Here is a 22,271-nt window from a genome sequence, read left to right as displayed (position 1 = left end):
TGATGTTAGAGACGTCCTATAACTGTTACAGAACCTGGACTGGGTCCTGATGGAAGAACCAAGTGGTACTTGGAGACTTTGGAGGATCGGAGGTTTGTTTAACACCAGCGGGCTCAGAGGAGAGTGTCCTCCAAAGGTCTGAGCCCAGAGTACTAGCAGGGATGGTAATTTATACCCTTCTACTTCCACATACTTGATACTTTTGACACCCACAGGAAATGGGGTAGGGAGGAAGAACGAGAAGTCCCTTAGAACAATGGGCGGGACCTTTTAGTCAGCTCGGTCAGCCATCTTGGGTACAAATTTTCCTTTATAACAAGTATGGTCATGCAAGTACCATTTGTGGACATCTGGTAATATTGCTCAAGGTAGAAAAGAAGTTTAAGGGAGGACACAAAATGCGGGATGTGAACCCTGCTTCTCCCATAGACTGACTGTGGAGCCTGGAGGGTTGAATAAACTTATCTATACCTTAGTAGTCCTCATCTCCAAAATGGAACATTAAGAGGCCCATCCTCATTGGTTTGCTTGTAAATTTAAGTGGGTTAATTACATAAAATGTTGGGATTAGTGTCTGTTGATGGGGTTTGTAATACAGATAAGGTTTGGTAGGGTAAGGTCTGGAGCCAATGACCAAGAAAGAATTCTTGAGACATCTTTGGTGCAAAATGCTACATTTAGTAAAGCACTGGCCCAGGGCCTGTGGTCAGAAAGAGCTGCAGCACCAGGGGCTTAAGGAGCAGTGATTATATACTTGGGAGTTAGGGGAAGTAAAGAAAGGGAGGTTTCAAAAGAACTTTCATATGCTAAAGAGGACCAACCTACAAGATACTTATAAGATATCAGACACCATGCCATTGTCAAATTAAGGTTGTTTTCCCCTCTAGCAAGGTATTAGTATTGAGATAGTTGGGAGATTCTTGAAAGAATGTCGCACATGTCCCACCCAGGAGTTTGCAGGGTGTCAGCTTTTGCTTTGTCTTCAGCTAATCTTATGCTCCCTTGTCATCTGTCACTTAATAAATTCTTAATGAATATTAGCTGATATTAGTGGCTTTCCATTATTTTTTCCTTTTTTTTCTTTGTTTTTTTTTTCTTAATTAACATATAATGTATTATGTGCCCCAGAGGTACAGGTCTGTGACTCATCAGTCTTACACATTTTGCAGCACTCACCATAGCACATTCCCTCCCCAGTGTCCATCACCCAGCAACCCCATCCCTACCCCTACCCCCCTCCCCGCTCCCCAGCAGCCCTTAGTTTGTTTCATGAGATTAAAAGTGTTGTACCACAGTTTTCACATCCGAGAGATCACTAAGGAGCCAACACAAATGCAATCACACAAGGGTTTATTTAACAAGCTTAAGCTTGGGCCCAAGTATACCCGACACAGCGAAGTAGGGACTTGGACCCCGAGCTTAGTTAAGGCATGGGTATTTATGGGTTCCTGTTACTAAAGCAGGGTGGGGGGCTCTCGGAACTAAAGCAGGGTGGGGCTTCCTGTTACTAAAGCAGGGTGGGGGTTCTAAGAACTAAAGTAAAGTAGAGGAGAGTTCAGCCTTAGGGCACAGGGGTCTGAGATGGCTGCCCGAGCTAAGATGGGTGTACTTATGCTAAGGCTAAACCTGAAGTGGGATGGCCTTAATTTTTCTCGGCCTCCACATTTCCCTCTCTCAGAGAAAACTAAGGAAGGACCGAATTATGGGTCCAGGCTGGTCTCAGCAACAAGGTCTCAGCAATAAGTCTGGAGAAGGCCCTCGATAGCGTGAGTGGTAGTCAAGATGAGATTTTGACCCAAAGTCAATTTACTTGCATCCTTGACCAGGAAGGCCGTGGCAGCAATTATGCAGAGGCAAGGGGGACCTCAGCTGCTACTGGATCTAGTATCTTGCTAAGATAGGCTACTGGCCTTTGCCAAGACCCCAGAGTCTGAGTCACAACTCCTTTGGCCACCCCTGCCTCTTTATCCACATATAAGTGGGAGGGCTTGGTAATATCTGGGATGTCCAATGCTTTGGCACTCAGTAAGGCTGCTTGTAATTCCCAAAATGCTCCTTATATCTGGGGCTGACTGGCAAAAGCAAGATCGTTTAAACGAGCTATCGTGCAACTTCTCTGAAGTTTACCTCAAGTTGTCTAGTTGAGGTAAACAAGCATTTAAAAACAATTAAATCTAGAATTTAACATCCATAAAGGTGTGATATTAAAACACAAATTTTTCTCTCTAGAATAACCCTCATTTCCAGAGATAGTCAAATCAGGTCTAATTTATTTGAAAAACAAGTCCAGTTTTAACAAACTTGGCCTAATTATTTACGTAAGCTCAGCAAGAACAGTGAATAATTATATAGATCTTTTAGAATCTGCTCTGCTGGAACTTCTTATAAGGAATCTCTAGGTTGAACTTATAGTAGCCTTTCCAGGCCAGAAGTCAAGCCAGATACTTGCCATCAGACATGCCTGCAATACCTGACGATTTGGGCGAATTCCTCTTCCTGAGGTTTCCAAAGTATCCTGCCAGGAAGTGACATTCTTTACTCACCTGGTGAGGCTGCTGGGAACTCTGTAAGCAAGGTATCAGGCCAACAGTTCCAAAGGGCTTGACGTGGGATGGCTTAATTTTTCTCGGCCTCCAAAAAAGTCTTTTATGGTTTGTCTCCCTCCAAATCCCATCTTGTTTCATTTTTTCCTTCCAATAGACACAGAAAATGCATTTGACAAAGTACTTCTATTCATGGTTAAAAACCTCCAACAAAGAAATTTGAGAGGGAACATACTCAACAGCTAATATCATCCTCAATGGGGAAAAACTGAGAACTTTTCTACAGTCAGGAATAAGATGGGGATGTCCACTCTTACTACATTTCTTCAACATAGTATTGGAAGTCCTAGCCACAGCAATCAGAAAACACAATGAAATAAAAGGCATCCAAATAGGGCACCTGGGTGGTTCAGTGGGTTGAGCTGCTGCCTTCGGCTCAGGTCATGATCTCAGGGTCCTGGGATCGAGTCCCGCATCAGCCTCTCTGCTCGGCAGGGAGCCTGCTTCCCTATCTCTCTCTCTCTGGCTGCTTCTCCGTCTACCTGTGATATCTCTCTGTCAAATTAATAAAAAAAAAAAAAATCTTAAAAAAAAAAAGGCATCCAAATAGGTGAGGAAGAAGTAAAACTTTCACTATATGTTGATGCCATGATACTATATATAGAAAACCTAAATCCTCCATGAAAAAACAGCTAAAACTCATGAATGAATTCTCTAAAATTGCAGGATACGGGGTAACTGGGTGGCTCAGTGGGTTAAAGCCTCTGCTTTTGGCTCTGGTCACGATCCCAGGGTCCTGGGATCAAGCTCCAGATGGGGTTCTCTGCTTAGCAGGGAGCCTGCTCCTCTCGTGCCACTCCCCCACTGCCTCTCTGCCTACTTGTGATCTCTGTCAAATAAATAAACAAATAAATCTTTAAAATAATAGAATAATAAAATAAAATTGCAGGATACAAAATTAATGCACAGAAATCTTTTGCATTTCTATACACCAATAATGAAGCAGCAGAAAGAGAAATTAAGAAAACAATCCTATTTAGGGACACCTGGGTGGCTCAGTTGGTTAAGTAGCTGCCTTCGGCTCAGGTCATGATCCCAGGGTCCTGGGATCGAGTCCCACATCGGGCTCCTTGCTCGGCAGGGAGCCTGATTCTCCCTCTGCCTCTGCCTGCCTCTTTGTCTGCCTGTGCTCGCTCTCTCTCCCTCTGTCTCTGGCAAATAAATAAATAAAATCTTAAAAAAAAAGAAAACAATCCTATTTAAATTTGCACCAAAAATATTAAGATACCTAGGAATAACCCTGACCAAAGAGGTGAAAAACCTGTACTCTGAAAAGTATAAAACATTGATGAAAGAAATTGAAGACAACACAAAGAAATGACATCCCATGCTCATGTATTGGAAGAACACATATTGTTAAAGTGTATACTCCTCAAAGCAATCTACACATTCAATGCAACCCCTACCAAAATAGCAACAACGTTTTTCAGAGAACTAGAACAAACAATCCTAAAATTTGTGGGGAACAACAGCAGACTCCAAAACAATCTTGAAGACGAAAAAGCAAAGCTGGAGTCATCACAATTCTGGACTTCAAGTAATATTCCAAAGCAGTAGTAACCAAAAGAGTATAATACTGGCACAAAAATAGACACCGAGGGACGCCTGGGTGGCTCAGCTGGTTAAGCAGCTGCCTTCTGCTCAGGTCATGATCCCAGCATCCTGGGATCGAGTCCCACATCGGGCTCCTTGCTCCGCAGGGAGCCTGCTTCTCCCTCTGCCTCTGCCTTCCACTCTGTCTGCCTGTACTTGCTCTCACTCTCTCTCTCTCTGACAAATAAATAAATAAAATCTTTAAAAAATAAATAGACACCGAGATCAATAGAACAGAAAAGAAACCCCAGAAATAAACCCCCAACTATATGGTTAATGAATCTAAAAAAGCAGGAAAGAGGAGGAGTCAAGATGGCGGAGAAGTAGCAGGCTGAGACTACTTCAGCTAGCCGGAGATCAGCTAGATAGCTTATCTAAAGATTGCAAACACCTGAAAATCCATCGGCAGATCGAAGAGAAGAAGAACAGCAATTCTGGAAACAGAAAAACAACCACTTTCTGAAAGGTAGGACCAGCGGAGAAGTGAATCCAAAGTGACGGGAAGATAGACCCCGGGGGGGAGGGGCCAGCTCCCGGCAAGCGGCAGAGCAACGAAGCACAAAATCAGGACTTTTAAAAGTCTGTTCCGCTGAGGGACATCGCTCCAGAGGCTAAACCGGGGCGAAGCCCACGCGGGGTCAGCGTGGCCTCAGGTCCCGCAGGGTCACAGAAGGATCGGGGGTGTCTGAGTGTCACAGAGCTTGCGGGTATTGGAACGGGAAAGCCGGCTACAGATACAGAGACAGAGCCGACAGTAAGCTCACAGCTCGGTGTTACCTTGAACCGGTCGCAGGCTCAGGGAGCTCGGAGCGCGGCCGGAGGTCAGGCAGATGGGAGTAACTGAGCGCTGTTCTCTGAGGGCGCACTGAGGAGTGGAGCCCCGGGCTCTCGGCTCCTCCGGGCCGGAGACCAGGAGGCTGCCATTTGTATTCCCATCCTCCGGAACTCTACGGAAAGCGCTCAGGGAACAAAAGCTCCTGAAAGCAAACCCGAGCGGATTACTCACCCCGGCCCCTGGTAAGGGCGGTGCAATTCCGCCTGGGGCAAAGACACTTGAGAATCACTACACCAGGCCCCTCCCCCAGAAGATCAACAAGAAATCCAGCGGAGACCAAGTTCACCTACCAAGGAGTGCGGTTTCAATACCAAGGAGAACAGCAGAATTCCAGAGGAGGAGAAAGCGAAGCACGGAACTTACGGCTTTTTCCCTGTGATTTTTTTTAGTCTTGCAGTTAATTTAATTTTTTTCTTTTTCATTTTTTGTTTTTTTTCTCGCCTTCTGGTAAAATTTTTTTTTTAACTTTTACCTTTTTCTTTTTTAACGTTTTCTTAACTAGTTTATCTAATATATATATTTTTTCTTTTTTATATTTTTCTTTATTTGTTTTCTTTTTTAAATTCTTTTTTCTTTTTTTTCCTTTCTTCCTTTTTGAAACTCTTTTTATCCACTTTCTCCCCCCTCACGATTTGGGATCTCTTCTAATTTGGTTAAAGCATATTTTCCTGGGGTTGTTGCCACCCTTTCAGTATTTTACTTGCTCCTTCATATACTCTTATCTGGACAAAATGACAAGACGGAAAAATTCAACACAAAAAAAAGAACAAGAGGCAGTACCGAAGGCTAGGGACCTAATCAATACAGACATTGGTAATATGTCAGATCTAGAGTTCAGAATGAAAATTCTCAAGGTTCTAGCCGGGCTCGAAAAAGGCATGGAAGATATTAGAGAAACCCTCTCGGGAGATATAAAAGCCCTTTCTGGAGAAATAAAAGAACTAAAATCTAACCAAGTTGAAATCAAAAAAGCTATTAATGAGGTGCAATAAAAAATGGAGGCTCTCACTGCTAGGATAAATGAGACAGAAGAAAGAATTAGTGATATAGAAGACCAAATGACAGAGAATAAAGAAGCTGAGCAAAAGAGGGACAAACAGCTACTGGACCACGAGGGGAGAATTCGAGAGATAAGTGACACCATAAGATGAATAGACAGATAATAGATAATTAGAATAATTGGGATTCCAGAAGAAGAAAGAGAGAGGGGAGCAGAAGGTATACTGGAGAGAATTATTGGGGAGAATTTCCCCAATATGGCAAAGGGAACGAGCATCAAAATTCAGGAGGTTCAGAGAACGCCCCTCAAAATCAATAAGAATAGGCCCACACCCCGTCACCTAATAGTAAAATTCACAAGTCTCAGTGACAAAGAGAAAATCCTGAAAGCAGCCCGGGAAAAGAAGTCTGTAACATACAATGGTAAAAATATTAGATTGGCAGCTGACTTATCCACAGAGACCTGGCAGGCCAGACAGAGCTGGCATGATATTTTCAGAGCACTAAACTAGAAAAACATGCAGCCAAGAATACTATATCCATCTAGGCTATCATTGAAAATAGAAGGAGAGATTAAAAGCTTCCAGGACAAACAAAAACTGAAAGAATTTTCAAACACCAAACCAGCTCTACAGGAAATACTGAAAGGGGTCCTCTAAGCAAAGAGAGATCGTACACGTGGTAGATCAGTAAGGACCAGAGACAATATACAGTAACAGTCACCTTACAGGCAATACAATGGCACTAAATTCATATCTCTCAATAGTTACCTTGAATCTTAATGGGCTAAATGCCCCAATCAAAAGACACAGGGTATCAGAATGGATAAAAAAACAAAACCCATCTATATGGTGCCCCCAAGAAACTCATTTTAAGCCCGAAGACACCTCCAGATTTAAAGTGAGGGGGTGGAAAACAATTTACCATGCTAATGGACATCAGAAGAAAGCAGGAGTGGCAATCCTTATATAAGATCAATTAGATTTTAAGCCAAAGACTATAATAAGAGATGAGGAAGGACACTATATCATATTCAAAGGGTCTGTCCAACAAGAAGATCTAACAATTTTAAATATCTATGCCCCCAACGTAGGAGCAGCCAACTATATAAACCAATTAATAACAAAAGCAAAGAAACACATCAACAATAATACAATAATAGTAGGGGACTTTAACACTCCCCTCACTGAAATGGACAGATCATCCAAGCAAAAGATCAACAAGGAAATAAAGGCCTTAAATGACACACTGGACCAGATGGACATCAAAGATATATTCATAACATTTCATCCCAAAGCAACAGAATACACATTCTACTCTAGTGCCCCATGGAACATTCTCCAGAATAGATCACATCTTCGGTCCTAAATCAGGACTCAGACGGTATCAAAAGATTGGGATCATTCCCTGCATATTTTCAGACAACAATGCTCTGAAGCTAGAAATCAACCACAAGAGGAAGTTTGGAAAGAACCCAAATGAATGGAGACTAAACAGCATCCTTCTAAAGAATGAATGGGTCAACCGGGAAATTAAAGAAGAATTGAAAAAAATCATGGAAACAAATGATAATGAAAACACAACGGTTCAAAATCTGTGGGACACAACAAAGGCAGTCCTGAGAGGAAAATATATAGCGGTACAAGCCTTTCTCAAGAAACAAGAAAGGTCTCAGGTACACAACCTAACCCTACACGTAAAGGAGCTGGAGAAAGAACAAGAAAGAAACCCTAAGCCCAGCAGGAGAAGAGAAATCGTAAAGATCAGAGCAGAAATCAATGAACTAGAAACCAAAAATCAATAGAGCAAATCAACGAAACTAGGAGCTGGTTCTTTGAAAGAATTAATAAAATTGATAAACCCCTGGCCAGACTTATCAAAAAGAAAAGAGAAAGGACCCAAATAAATAAAATCATGAATGAAAGAGGAGAGATCACAACTAACACCAAAGAAATACAAACTATTATAAGAACATACCATGAGCAACTCTATGCCAACAAATTTGACAATCTGGAAGAAATGGATGCATTCCTAGAAACATATAAACTACCACAACTGAACCAGGAAGAAATAGAAAGCCTGAACAGACCCACAACCAGTAAGGAGATTGAAACAGTCATTAAAAATCTCCAAACAAACAAAAGCCCAGGGCCAGACGGCTTCCCGGGGGAATTCTACCAAACATTTAAAGAAGATCTAATTCCTATTCTCCTGAAACTGTTCCAAAAAATAGAAATGGAAGGAAAACTTCTAAACTCATTTTATGAGGCCAGCATCACCTTGATCCCAAAACCAGACAAGGATCCCATCAAAAAAGAGAGCTATAGACCAATATCCTTGATGAACACAGATGCGAAAATTCTCACCAAAATACTAGCCAATAGGATTCAACAGTACATTAAAAGGATTATTCACCACGACCAAGTGGGATTTATTCCAGGGCTGCAAGGTTGGTTCAACATCCGCAAATCAGTCAACGTGATACAACACATCAATAAAAGAAAGAACAAAAACCATATGATACTCTCAATAGATGCTGAAAAAGCATTTGACAAAGTACAGCATCCCTTCCTGATCAAAACTCTTCAAAGTGTAGGGATAGAGGGCACATACCTCAATATCATCAAAGCCATCTATGAAAAACCCACCGCAAATATTCTCAATGGAGAAAAACTGAAAGTTTTTCTGCTAAGGTCAGGAACACGGCAGGGATGTCCATTATCACCACTGCTATTCAACATAGTACTAGAAGTCCTAGCCTCAGCAATCAGACAACAAAAGGAAATTAAAGGCATCCAAGTCGGCAAAGAAGAAGTCAAATTATCACTCTTTGCAGATGATATGATACTTTATGTGGAAAACCCAAAAGACTCCACTCCAAAACTGCTAGAACTTGTACAGGAATTCAGTAAAGTGTCAGGATATAAAATCAATGCACAGAAATCAGTTGCATTTCTCTACACCAACAAGACAGAAGAAAGAGAAATTAAGCAGTCAGTCCCATTTACAATTGCACCCCAAACCATAAGATACCTAGGAATAAACCTAACCAAAGAGGCAAAGAATCTATACTCAGAAAACTATAAAGTACTCATGAAAGAAATTGAGGAAGACACAAAGAAATGGAAAAATGTTCCATGCTCCTGGATTGCAAGAATAAATATTGTGAAAATGTCTATGCTACCTAAAGCAATCTACACATTTAATGCAATTCCTATCAAAGTACCATCCATCTTTTTCAAAGAAATGGAACAAATAATTCTAAAATTTATATGGAACCAGAAAAGACCTCGAATAGCCAAAGGAATATTGAAAAAGAAAGCCAACGTTGGTGGCATCACAATTCCAGACTTCAAGCTCTATTACAAAGCTGTCATCATCAAGACAGCATGGTACTGGCACAAAAACAGACACATAGATCAATGGAACATAATAGAGAGCCCAGAAATAGACACTCACCTCTATGGTCAACTAATCCTCGACAAGCAGGAAAGAATGTCCAATGGAAAAAAGACAGCCTCTTCAATAAATGGTGTTGGGAAAATTGGACAGCCACATGCAGAAAAATGAAATTGGACCATTTCCTTACACCACACACAAAAATAGACTCAAAATGGATGAAGGACCTCAATGTGCGAAAGGAATCCATCCAAATCCTTGAGGAGAACACAGGCAGCAACCTCTTCGACCTCAGCTGCAGCAACATCTTCCTAGGAACATCGCCAAAGGCAAGGGAAGCAAGGGCAAAAATGAACTATTGGGATTTCATCAAGATCAAAAGCTTTTGCACAGCAAAGGAAACAGCTAACAAAATCAAAAGACAACTGACAGAAAGGGAGAAGATATTTGCAAACGACATATCAGATAAAGGACTATTGTCCAAAATCTATAAAGAACTTAGCAAACTCAACACCCAAAGAACAAATAATCCAAACAAGAAATGGGCAGAGGACATGAACAGACATTTCTGCAAAGAAGACATCCAGATGGCCAACAGACACATGAAAAAGTGCTCCATATCACTTGGCATCAGGGAAATACAAATCAAAACCACAATGAGATATCACCTCACACCAGTCAGAATGGCTAAAATCAACAAGTCAGGAAATGATAGAGGCTGGCGAGGATGTGGAGAAAGGGGAACCCTCCTACACTGTTGGTGGGAATGCAAGCTGGTGCAGCCACTCTGGAAAACAGCATGGAGGTTCCTCAAAATGTTGAAAATAGAACTGCCCTATGACCCAGCAATTGCACTACTGGGTATTTACCCTAAAGATACAAACGTAGTGATCCAAAGGGGCACGTGCACCCGAATGTTTATAGCAGCAATGTCCACAATAGCCAAACTATGGAAAGAACCTAGATGTCCATCAAGAGATGAATGGATCAAGAAGATGTGGTATATATACACAATGGAATACTATGCAGCCATCAAAAGAAATGAAATCTTGCCATTTGCGACAACATGGATGGAACTAGAGCATGTCATGCTTAGCAAAATAAGCCAAGCAGAGAAAGACAACTATCATATGATCTCCCTGATATGAGGAAGTGGTGATGCAACATGGGGGCTTAAGTGGGTAGGAGAAGAATTAATGAAACAAGATGGGACTGGGATGCAGACAAACCATAAGTGACTCTTAATCTCACAAAACAAACTGAGGGTTGCTGGGGGGAGGGGGGATGGGAGAAGGGGAGTGGGGTTATGGACATTGGGGAGGGTATGTGCTTTGGTGAGTGCTGTGAAGTGTGTAAACCTGGCGATTCACAGACCTGTACCCCTGGGGATAAAAATATATGTTTATAAAAATAAAAAAAAGTGTAATCAATAAAAAAAAGCACACTTACAAAAAAAAAAAGAAAGAAAAAGCAGGAAAGAATATCCAATGGGAAAAAGATAGTCTCTTCAACAGATGTTGTTGGGAAAGCTGGACAGCAACATGCAAAAGAATGAGACTGGTTCACTTTCTAACACCATACACATAAACAAGTTTAAAAATGTATTAAGTACCTAAATATGAGATCTGAAAGCATAAAAATCCTAGAAGAGAGCACAGGCATTAACTTCTCAGACATCAGCCATAGCAACTTTCTTCTAGATATGTCTCCTGAGGCAAGGGAAAGAAAAGCAAAAATAAACTATTTGGACTTCATCAAAATTAAAACCTTCTGCAGAGTGAAGGAAACAATCCATGAAATTAAAAGGCAACCTATAGAATGGGAGAAGATATTTACATATGACTTATCTGATAAAGGGTTAGTATCCAAATTATATAAAAAACTTATAAAACTGAACACCCCCAAAATAAGTAATATGATGAAAAATGGGCAGAAGTGATGAACAGATATTTCTCTGAAGAAGACATCCAGATGGCCAAAAGACACATGAAAAGAATCTCAATATCGTTTATCATCAGGGAAATGCAAATCAAAACTATAATGCAGGGGCACCTGGGTGGCTCAGTGAGTTAAAGCCTCTGCCTTCAGCTCAAGTCATGATCCCAGGGTCCTGGGATCGAGCCCCGCATCGGGCTCTCTGCTCAGTGGAGAGCCTGCTCTGCCTCTCTCTCTCTACCTGCCTCTCAGCCTACTTGTGATCTCTGTCAAATAAATAAATAAAGTCTTAAAAAAAACTATAATGCAATATCACCTCACATCTATCAAAATGGCTTAAGTCAACAACACAAGAAACAATAGCTGTTGGTGAAGATGTGGAGAAAAAGGGACCCTCTTGAAGTTGGTGGGAATGCAAATTTGTGCAGCCACTGTGGAAACAGTATGGAGGTTTCCAAAAAATTAAAAATAGAAATACCAGAAGATCCAGCAATTCCACTACTGGGTATTTACCCAAAGGAATACTAAAACACTAATTTGAAAAAATATATGCAAACTTTTATTATTGCAACATAATTTATAATAGCCAAAGTATGGAAGCAGCCCAAGTATCTTCAGTAGATGAATGGATAAAGAAGATGTGATAGCTATAGCTATAGATATCTGCAATCGAATATTACTCAGCCATAAAAAAGAATGAAATCTTGGCATTCGTGACAACATGGGTGGAGCTAGATAGTATTATGCTAGAGTCAGAGAAAAACAAATACCATATAATTTCACTTGGAATCTAAAAAACAAAATGCATGAACAAACAAACAAAAAATGAAATGGACTCTTAAGGACAGAAAACAAACTTGTGGTTGCCAGAGTGTAGGTGGATAAAGGGATGGGCAAATTGATAAAGGGGATTAAGAGGTACAAACTTCCAGTTTTAAAATAAATATGTCACAGAAATGAAAAGTATAAGAAATATCATCAATAATATTGTAATAACATTATATGGTGACAGATAGTGACTACACTTACTATGGTGAGCACCAAGTAATATTTAGAATTTTTTTTAATTTTTATATTTAGAATTTTTGAATCAATATGTTGTACACCTGAAAGTAATACAACATTATATGTCAATTATACTTTAATAAAAAAAATTAAGCATAATGTCTCTGAACATTTTAAAAATCAGTGTCCCAGGCTTTGAGTTTTCTAAATTGTGTCCCCGGGTGTTAGGAGATTCTTCACCTGGGTTATGAGGGCTTTGTCCTGCTTATGGGACTATGTGTCCATATGCAAGATGCGAGGTCTTTTAGTTTTGGAGTTCGTTGTTCAGAGCATGAAGTAACTAGCATTTTGAAGGCCTCTGAACAACATGGAGGTGTGTGCACAGGGTGTAAAGTCTATGATTTCTGTAGTCTATATCCCAAAGGATGTTGTTTTGGGACTATTTCAGAGGCCCATGACCACAGTGGGAGTTGTCTAAGCACTTTGAAAAAGTGGCCCCAGGTATGAGGTTCCTGGTTAATTGTGGGCCTGTTTCCCATCATTTACAGTCTTTCACCTCTTTGGGGAATCTGTATTCAGGCTCAGAAATCTGCAAGTCTATTTTTGGGTCTTTGTACAGGATATTATATCTCTAAACTCTTTGCCTTTTTCCTGATGTGAGGTCTTTCAACTTTTTGGAGGTTTGTGTTCAGGGTGTGATGTCTCTGAATTCTTTGGGGATCTATGTCCTCAGTTTTGAATTTTCTGAGGTTTTCTGGATCTGCATTCTTGGTGTGAAGTCTCAGAACTCTATAGGAATCCTTGTTCCAGGGTGTAAGGATGCTGAGTTGTTTGGGAGTGTTTGGGGGTATGATTCCTAGGGTGTGAGTTCTGTGGCTTTTAGGAGGTCTGGGTTTAGGGTGTGGCTTCTCTGGGCTCTTTTTGGGAAGGGGAAGAGGTCTATGTAAAGATTTTTTAAGACTCCAAGCTGTACAGGTGCACTGTGAGATTTCTGAATTATTTGATGTTCAAGTATATGTTTTCTGTGGCTATTTGGGGGTCTGTGCCCCAGAGTATGAGGTATCTGAATTTCTGGTGAGTCTATTAAGCATGTATGGTTTGTAAAATTTCTGGAGGTCCATTTCAAGCCTGTTGGGTCCCTGAGTTCTTTGGTGTTCTGTGCCCAGGGTATGAGCTTTCTGAGCTGTTCATGTGTCTGTGTCCAGAGTGAGTTGTGGAGTTGCCTGGATGGACTGGTGCTTGGATAGCTCTCTGAGGTCCTTGGGGGTCTGTGCCCAGGATTTTCAGTCTTTCACCTATTTAGAGGTCTTTGTATAGGCTCAGAGGTACATGGAGTTTATGTATTATACTAAACTCTTTGGGGATCTATTTTTTAGGTTGTGAGGTCTAGATATTTAGAGGTCTATGTATCCTCAGTATGAAATGGCTCCACTCCCAAGGGGGCTCTTGCCCCAGATGTCAGGTCTCTGAGCTGTTTGTGTATATGTGACCCAATGCATATTAGTGGCTTTTTGAAGGTCTGTGCCAGGGTGTGAAGACTCTTTACTGTTTGGGACTTTCTGTTCTGGGTGTGAAGTCTGTGAGCTGCTTGGGCGGGGGGCGGTCTGTGTTCAGTCTCTGTGTTATCTGTGGATCTGTATCCACAGTCTGGCATCTCTGGGGGTCTTCTTCCATACTGTGAAGTCTCTAAGCTGCTTCAGGGTCTTTATCACAAGGTATGAGTTTTAGGAACTGTTTGTGGGTCTGAATCAACTCTGAAGCCTGGGACAACAAGATGATGGGAGCACATCAGAAAGGTGAGGGAGGCTCTTTGCACTTGGCTGAACACCAGACTGGTCAGGGCAGGGAGAAAAAGCTTTCTGAGGGCTCTGAAGGTGGAGGTGCTTATGCTGTGTTCTTCAGAAGGTGGGATAAGGGAGAAGACCGCAGTAACCAGGACTCCCCCATTCCTGCAGACATTGTTCCTGACCTCTAGATGTGGAAACCCCTGGGCTTGGGACCTCTCTCACCTTGAGTGACACGACCTTACTACTCTCAGAGAAACAGGTGAGGGCTCAGGTAAACTAGGATGCCCTTGCTATGCAGACCCCAGGAGATGGCTCTGTGGAGAGGGTCACTCTGTGAGTAAAGCTATGCCACAGGGAACATGCTGATCAGAGAGGGTTTATGTGGGTGTCCACATCTGTCCACACCCTTGGCCATGCCTCCTTTTTTATCCATCTGCCTTGGCCTGAATAAACCTCCAGGTCTAAAGCTCCAGAGTGGCAGTACTCTGACCCTTTTCTCGCAGTCTCCATCCCCAAAGGCTTTAAAAGACCCAGTGTTGCTTTTGGACTGTTGGACTGTGTGCCTGCTAGGGGAGGGGAGGGAGCCCAAGATCCCAATGATGATAACAGAGCTGAATATCCACACTGCTCCAGGGTCTTGAGAGTGGGTGGAGGGGATGTTCCACCTGGGAGGGTCTAACTTTTTACCCACAATGTCCTCCACAGGTGCCCATGGGCCCCCTTCACCTCTTTATAGTGCCTCCTACTATGTAGCAGTCCTCCAAATGGGGCAGGGGTGGGACTGGGGTGAGGTCTCACTCCCCACCCACCTTTCCTGGATATTGGGGCCCACATCCTCTGGGCCTCATTACTCCCATATCTTTAATGGGCAAAAAGGTACTTATGTGTCTCATGCATGTCTATCCTCCTTCCCCACTCAGGCCTAGGCCCTGGACTTCTGGGTTAATCCCTAAACCCAAGTAATTTCCAATATGATTCACATTCTTGTTGGTAAAAGGCCAGACAAATCCTCCTCTACTGGGCTATTCTGTGGGAATCCAACCTTCCTCAGTTGGCCCCAAAACACCTGGTCCTTACTCCAGGGCTGAGGGTAGAATGGACAGGGGTAAACAAAACATGCTTAAGGGGATAGCAAGGGGTAATGTGGGGTATTATACATTTTATTTGGGGTAATATTGAAAAGACTCTCAAATGAGGTGATGTGAACAGAGCCTTAAAAATGAGCCAAGTGCTGGGCTGTGTAATCGGTGGACTAGACATGGCTAGCCAGTGTAAAGGCTCTGAAACCTGACTCCCCTGGGGCAGGAACACTCTGTTCAATTTTTGGACCCCAGGCTTAAGTCCCACAGAAGTGGCTCTGATCCACATGCCATGATGAAGTTTTGGGGCCAGCAACTGGAAACTGAGACTTTGCTTCCTACAAAATATTCAGAAATTGTAGTAATCCATTTCTGGATGTTGGGATGGGTAAATAGGAAGGGACAGTCTAGAGTGCATGATACTTGATGTGGATAGAAGACTCCTTTGAGTGATTGGGAAGGGAGCTTTGGATGGAGCATTTCACTAATATGACATAGCGGTGGTGGGGGGGGGATACAAGGATGGAATGGTCTGTTGTTGGGCGAGGCTGTACTAGACCCATGAACTATAGTGCAGGGAGGAGGGGAATCAACACCACTCCTGGTGGAGGCAAGGTTATGACAATCCTATCCTCCTGGATTTTTTTTTTAATTATGTTATGTTAGTCACCATACAGTACATCATTATCCTGCTGGCTTCTACTTGGGCTCTAAGCAGACACCCACTTTCCCGTTTTGACATTCACCTGTTCTGTGACCTCTATCATTGTTCTTAGTCTACCTCTTCATCTTCTTGTCCACTTTGAATTGGCCTTAAGAGTGAATATCCAGGGGCACCTGAGTGGCTCAGTGGGTTAAAACCTCTGCTTTTGGTTCGGGTCATGACCGAGCCTGGAATCAGGCTCTCTGCTCAGCAGGGATCCTGCTTCCTCCTCTCTCTCTGCCTGCCTCTCCACCTACTTGTGATCTCTGTCTGTCAAATAAATAAATAACATCTTTAAAAAAAAAAAGAGTGAATATCCAGGGCAGACACTGGCTCTGGAATGAGGGGAACAGAAATCAAGGATGTTCCTGGGCTCTGATTGGTCCTAGAGAATTTTCATGCCCCAGTTCTGCCTAGTTACATAAGATTTCCACAAGTGCTCATAAGTCTTGCTTCCTCCCTCAGATGCTGTGCTGTTATTGGCTACTGTTCTTCACAGGCACCTCAGTAGCTGGGCTGGTCTTCATGACTTTAGAGGCAGGGATTTGGTGCTGGAGTGTGCATACATTTTGGAGTTATCTCTGACTCCTCCCGACCCCTTACCCCTGGAGGGATCAGCCAGCTCACTCAACTATAGACATGCCCTAGTGATTGGGGCTGACTTCGTGTGAGCTTCTACAGTCATATGTTCCCCCATTCACCCCTAAACTCAGTCACAAGACCAGAAGCATTTCTTCCTTCAGTTAGTCATCCCTGAAGTACATTGAGGCACTCAACCATTGTCTTTACTTGAAACAAAAATTGGATTCGGATTTTAGGTGAACTTCATAGAGGTTATTTCATTAAACAGGAATCTTGCCCTGGTGGAAGAAGCAGAACAGGTGGTGCAGGGTTCCTAACCTCAGGGCACAGAGCCAGGAGGGCTCAGCTTGCAACAGCTGGGTGGGATGAGTGAGAGATGTGAGAATGTGAGGGAGAGGGCAAAAGGGATGAGAAGGTAAGAGGAAGGGAGGAAGAAACAATAAAAGCAAAAAGGAGAAGTCAAGAGACATCAGAATAAAAGTTCACACTTACGGGTGCTTAATATGGGCCAGACATTGCTTTCAGTAATGCATAGCAAAACTCTAGAAGGAAATGAAGAGGATCAGAGTAAGCTACCTTCAAATATGTAGCTATGGCCAAAGAATTTCTTTGAGCTGAAATACTTGGAATTCCTGAAATCTCTTATCTGCTTAAAAGCAGAGCCTTTCTAAAAGACTCAAAAGAACTAAATTATTATAAATATTCTCCCTGGGAGAAACTTTTATCTTCTCTTCTGAAGATAAGTAGGTACTACATCAAACAGACATTGTTCTAAAGACTCTTATGTGAAAATGAATAAAGGAATCTTAATTCAAAATGGAGTTGGGAGGCAATTAAGGGAAGGTCCCACTCAAGTATGACTTGTTGTAGCTTATTTTATCTATCCCAGCAGGAAGAAGGAAGATTTTTTCCTTGCCCAGCAACAACCCAGCCAATGAGAAAATACCACAACTCAGCCAGTGAGAAGCTGCCACTACCTCAAACTCTCACTTTCCTCCAATGAACTTGCATTCAAAACAACCTTTCCCAACTCCCTCCTTTCTTCCATAAAAAGCAAGCTCCTTTCCTTCATTCTTGGACCTGCCTATGGTTCATCATGCTTGGCATGCCCTGAATTGCAATTTCCCTGCTATTCCTGAAAAAAAAGTCATTTTTGCTAGTTAAATCACTAGCTGTTTTATTTTTAAGGCTTACAGCTAAATCTCCCATATATTCAACCAAGGGCCCATTTAACTTTCCAAAAAGGCATTTGCTTTTCCCTAAGTACCCTTTCTCCACTTCCTTTTCCCTTACTAGATTAAGTATATAAACTCCAAATTCTAGACATCTCTTTGAGTTACTCATCACTGAAAGCTCCCAAGTATATAGGATGCATGTGTTAATAACTTCTGTTTGTTTTTCTCTTGTTATTCTGCCTTTTATCAGTCTGATTTGCAGGAATCATGGCAAAGAATCTAAAAGGGTAGAGAGAGAAAATTTTTCTTCCTCTTACAGAAACTGTATGATACATTAGGTGGTATTCTTGAGTGTGACGTTCTGGGTAATTTTCCACTAAGTAATTTTTCCTTTATTATTTACTTGCATTTTCCTAGTTTACATTAATCATTTTTTTAAAAGATTTTTATTTATTTATTTGACAGAGAAAGATCACAAGTAGGCAGAGAGGTAGGCAGAGAGAGAGGGGGAAGCAGGCTCTCTACTGAGCAGAGAGCCCAATGCGGAGCTCAATCCCAGGACCCTGAAATAATGACCTGAGCCGAAGACAGAGGCTTAACCCACTGAGCCACCCAGGTGGCCCTCATTTTTTGTTTTGATTATAATTTTATTTATTTTTAATTTTTGTACATAGCATAGTTATACTGAGTTTAGTGTAAGTCTATTCCCACAGGCTTCCACACATAAGTTTACAAACACTTATATCTTAATGAATGAAGATGTAACTTGAAATATGCATTATACACAGGGTAATTTCAAGGCTTCAACACAGGGCTATCCACATATGCTTCCACACTACCCTTTACAAACACTTATCTAAAAGAAGGAAGATGCTTCTTGACTTTTTAGACATAGTGTAATTTCAATGAATTAAGCATATGGCTAATCCCATATGCTTCTACCATTTTGTTTACAATTAAAAAATGATTTTTCTAAAGGATCCTTTTCCTAGCTCTCTAACTATTCCAGGGTAGTAAATGTTTTGATATCTTTGCCAGGTTAGAGATCAGTCAGTAAGCAGGAGTAGTATTTATAGCAAAAGGAAGATCTGAGCTGCAGTACAATTGCTGGTATGGGGAAGGACTGCAGAGGGGATAGAAGGTCAGCAAGAGTTTTTAAGTGTTCTGGAAAATGCCAAGGCAATACAGGCAAAACACAGGTCCCTAAGAAGAGACCGTGCATTGTCAAGATAAGTTTCTTTATTAAGGCTTCCTAAACAGTCACCCAGTTTGGGTTCCGGTGGCTTGTTTGATTAGGTCACAGTATGCACAGAGAGTACTATTTGTGAGCAACGCCAAGATCATGGGTGTAAGTTTCATCTACAGCACTTTTTACTTTCTGAGCAATTCTGAGGATGGGATCACTTGGATCACTTTTCTTGCTTTCTGGAAGGTTGTAGATAGACAAAGGAAAAAAATTGGAAATCAATACATAGTGAAATAATTAGATGCAACTTCTCCCCCAACAATATCTGTAAAGCCATAAGTAGAAAGTGAAGAATATACCATTTGTTGTTGCAGTGATTTCTGAATTACAGGTTTCAGTTTGTCACTCTAAAAAGAAACATGGAAGTGAAAGCAAATTACTAAGGGGAAAATATACTAGAAGAGAGTTAGAAGACTAGAGTTACTATTCTGTTACTAGAGTCACTGAACTATTTTTGTTAGTTACTAGAGTTACTAGACTAATTTGCCAACAGGAGACATGGTTTGGACTAATTGGATATAATAAACATGGAAGGAATTGGGCACATTAGGCAGGTATTTGGGAAGTAAAATGGACTGCACTCAGCAAGAATTTGGACTTGGGGTGAAGATGAGGAAAATGTAAAATGTTGAAAGCAGGTTTCTGTGTTGGGAAATAAAATGGGTGATTGTGCTATTGATTGATAGGGATAATATGAGAAGAGGACTATTTTGTAAGGAATTACAAAATAGAAATTTTTCTCAAAAGGCTCATGGTCTAAATAGAAGTTAAGATAAGGGATTTTTCTCATGATCTATAGTTACATGTCCGTATGAGTTTGAGACCCTATTCCTCTAAGCTTCTTGTATCCCTAATCTCATACACCTCTGTAGTGCCAGTATTGTTTTCAGTATATGTGTTTCCTTTAGAAATATGTACACAGAAAATACATGAATATAGTCTAGTGAAGAAGCTTCAAATGATATCTAAATATATGGACTACATTAGGCTATAATCATCTACCCTATTCTTCCCCACCTCACAGGTGACAAGTGGGATCAGTTAAAGGTGTTTTATTCCAGACATTTTTCTCTGCACTCACACATCACACACACACACACACACACACACACACACATAAGGTCCCACTATGAGCATTACCCACTTACACTGCATTAATAATATGTCATGGAGAAATCCTGGCCAGTACAGATCAATCCCCCTCATTCTGTTCTGCAGCTCACCTGTGCTCCATGGTATAACATGAACACTCATCACTCATTTATCTTCCTATGTATGCTGCTGACTATTAATAGACATTTAATGTTTTTACCAGTTGTTTTCTCCTTCTGTCTTGTGCACATAGCTCTCTGTGTGTGTGTGTATGTGTGTGTGTGTGTGTCTGTCTGTCTGTCTGATTACATATTCTTACAAGAAGGATTGCTTGGTCAAAGAGTTTGGTCATTCAGCAAATCCTTATTAAGCACCCACTATGTGGCTAGGAATTATTCTAGGAGTTAGGGAAACTTTAGTGAACAACACAGACAAGTACCTCTAAGGGTGGAGTGACCATTTTTAAACATTTTGATGAATCCTCTAACACTGTTGTCTCTCACAGGGAAGTTAATACCCCGTTTACTGCTATCCTAAATACTATTCCTGGTTTGGGGTTTCACAGCTGACGAAAAATACTCAAATAATCTAAGAGAAGGCAGGAAAGAGGTAAGAGAAAAGATAAACAAGGGGAAAAAACCCAAATAAAACAAAAACCAGAGGGGACAAACAGAACAACCTCCCTTCCCAATAAGCTGATATCCCTGAACACAATCCTGTCACACTTATTACACTAAATGTTAATGATATAAACAATGAAAAATAGAGATGCACAGAGTAGATAAAAAGCAAGGCCCTACTAAATGCTACACACAAGAAACATATACTTTAAATATAAAGATATGAAGAGTTTGAAGTAAATGAATGGATAAAGTTATATTATACACACCAAAAAACATAATAAGGATGGAGTGGATATTATAAAACAGATAAAGCATTCTTGAAGCCAGTAAAAGGAAAATGTCACACTGATGAAGGGTCAGTTCCTTAGAAAGATATAACAACTATAAATACGTACATAACCTAATAATAGAACCTCAATACATGAAGCAGAAGTTGACAGAATCATAGCAGGAAATTTGAACACCCTCTTACATGGGGATATCAACAGAGACCCTATAGACATTAAAATGGCAATAAGAAAACAAAATGAATAACTTCCTGCCAACAAATTTGACAGTGAAGCCAGGGTGGGTCTCCAGGTGGGAGAAGCCTGTGATGCAGGCCTAAATACAAGCCATGGCTGACCCCTTGGGAAACTCTTTATTTCTTTTTTAAATTTATTTGTTTGACACAGAGAGACATAGTGAGAGAGGGAACACAAGCAGGGGGAGTGGGAGAGGGAGCAACAAGGAGTCCGATGCAGGGCTGGATCGCAAGACCCTGGGATCATGACCTGAGCCTAAGGCAGACACTTAATGACTAAGCCACCCAGATCCCCCCCACCTCCCACCTTGGGAAACTCTTGAATGTCCTATCAGAATTATACCAGGTTAGGGCTAGATGGTCATGCCTTTATATTCCCCTATTGACCAGTCATTAAATATTGGCCACCAAGGAAGGAGTGTGACCTTTATGGAGGCAGCTCTTTGCACCTGAGACAATCCCTGAAGGGGCTGACAGCTATCTGATGATAGCAGCCCTAGCACATGAAGGACTAGGTGCTTCATGAAGGGGGATCTGGGTGGTGCATCACATGTCCCTTTATGAAAGCTTCTTTTCAAAACCAGATCAACACTGTACATAACATGACAGAATGGATTCAGGTGAAGAGAATTAAAGGCATAAAGATTTATTAGAATAATGGATGAATAAATAACAGCATTAATATCTACCACCCACTGTGGGTCAGGCACTGTGGAAAGAACCAAAAAATACTGAAAGAAGATATAGTCTCCGTCCCTGCTCTCAGTGGAAGGAGGCACAGCAGACAGCGTGAAATGAGATCTCACATAAAATATGTGTTATTATAATGCCACAGGAGTGAAGAAGGGTGAACCATTTACTGTGCCTTTGGCAGGGGTGGGAGGTTTGTGTGTGAATGGGCTGGATTTCCAGAAAGGTTTTAGGTAACATTTTAGCATCTATAAGACCAAGAAAGTTTTGCACAGGATGTGGTATTTGAGGCGTACTTTAAACATAGTCCTGATATTTTAATGTGGACTTAGAGTACAATTTGGTTTAGAAAAATATAATATACACAAAGAGTTCTTCTTCTAAAACAACAGCTAATGGAAG

General features: G+C 41.3%; 1 long non-coding RNA gene across 5 annotated transcripts in view; it reads left to right on the top strand.

The window, feature by feature from the left end:
- Positions 1-22,271, top strand: part of LOC309856675 — a 156,531-nt gene that overhangs the window by 98,106 nt on the left and 36,154 nt on the right. The window contains exon 3 of one of the 5 annotated variants that reach the window (XR_014307300.1): positions 14,325-14,415. The exons of the other annotated variants lie outside the window; for them this stretch is intronic. This is a non-coding gene — a long non-coding RNA (uncharacterized lncRNA). The remainder of the gene's footprint in view (positions 1-14,324; positions 14,416-22,271) is intronic. 5 annotated transcript variants of the gene reach the window in all.

Source organism: Mustela nivalis (genome assembly GCF_964662115.1).
Source record: "Mustela nivalis genome assembly, chromosome: X".
In the NCBI taxonomy this organism is placed as follows: domain Eukaryota; kingdom Metazoa; phylum Chordata; class Mammalia; order Carnivora; family Mustelidae; genus Mustela; species Mustela nivalis.
The sequence above is the reverse complement of the archived record's forward strand: the minus strand, read 5'-3'. Positions and strand labels throughout refer to the sequence as shown.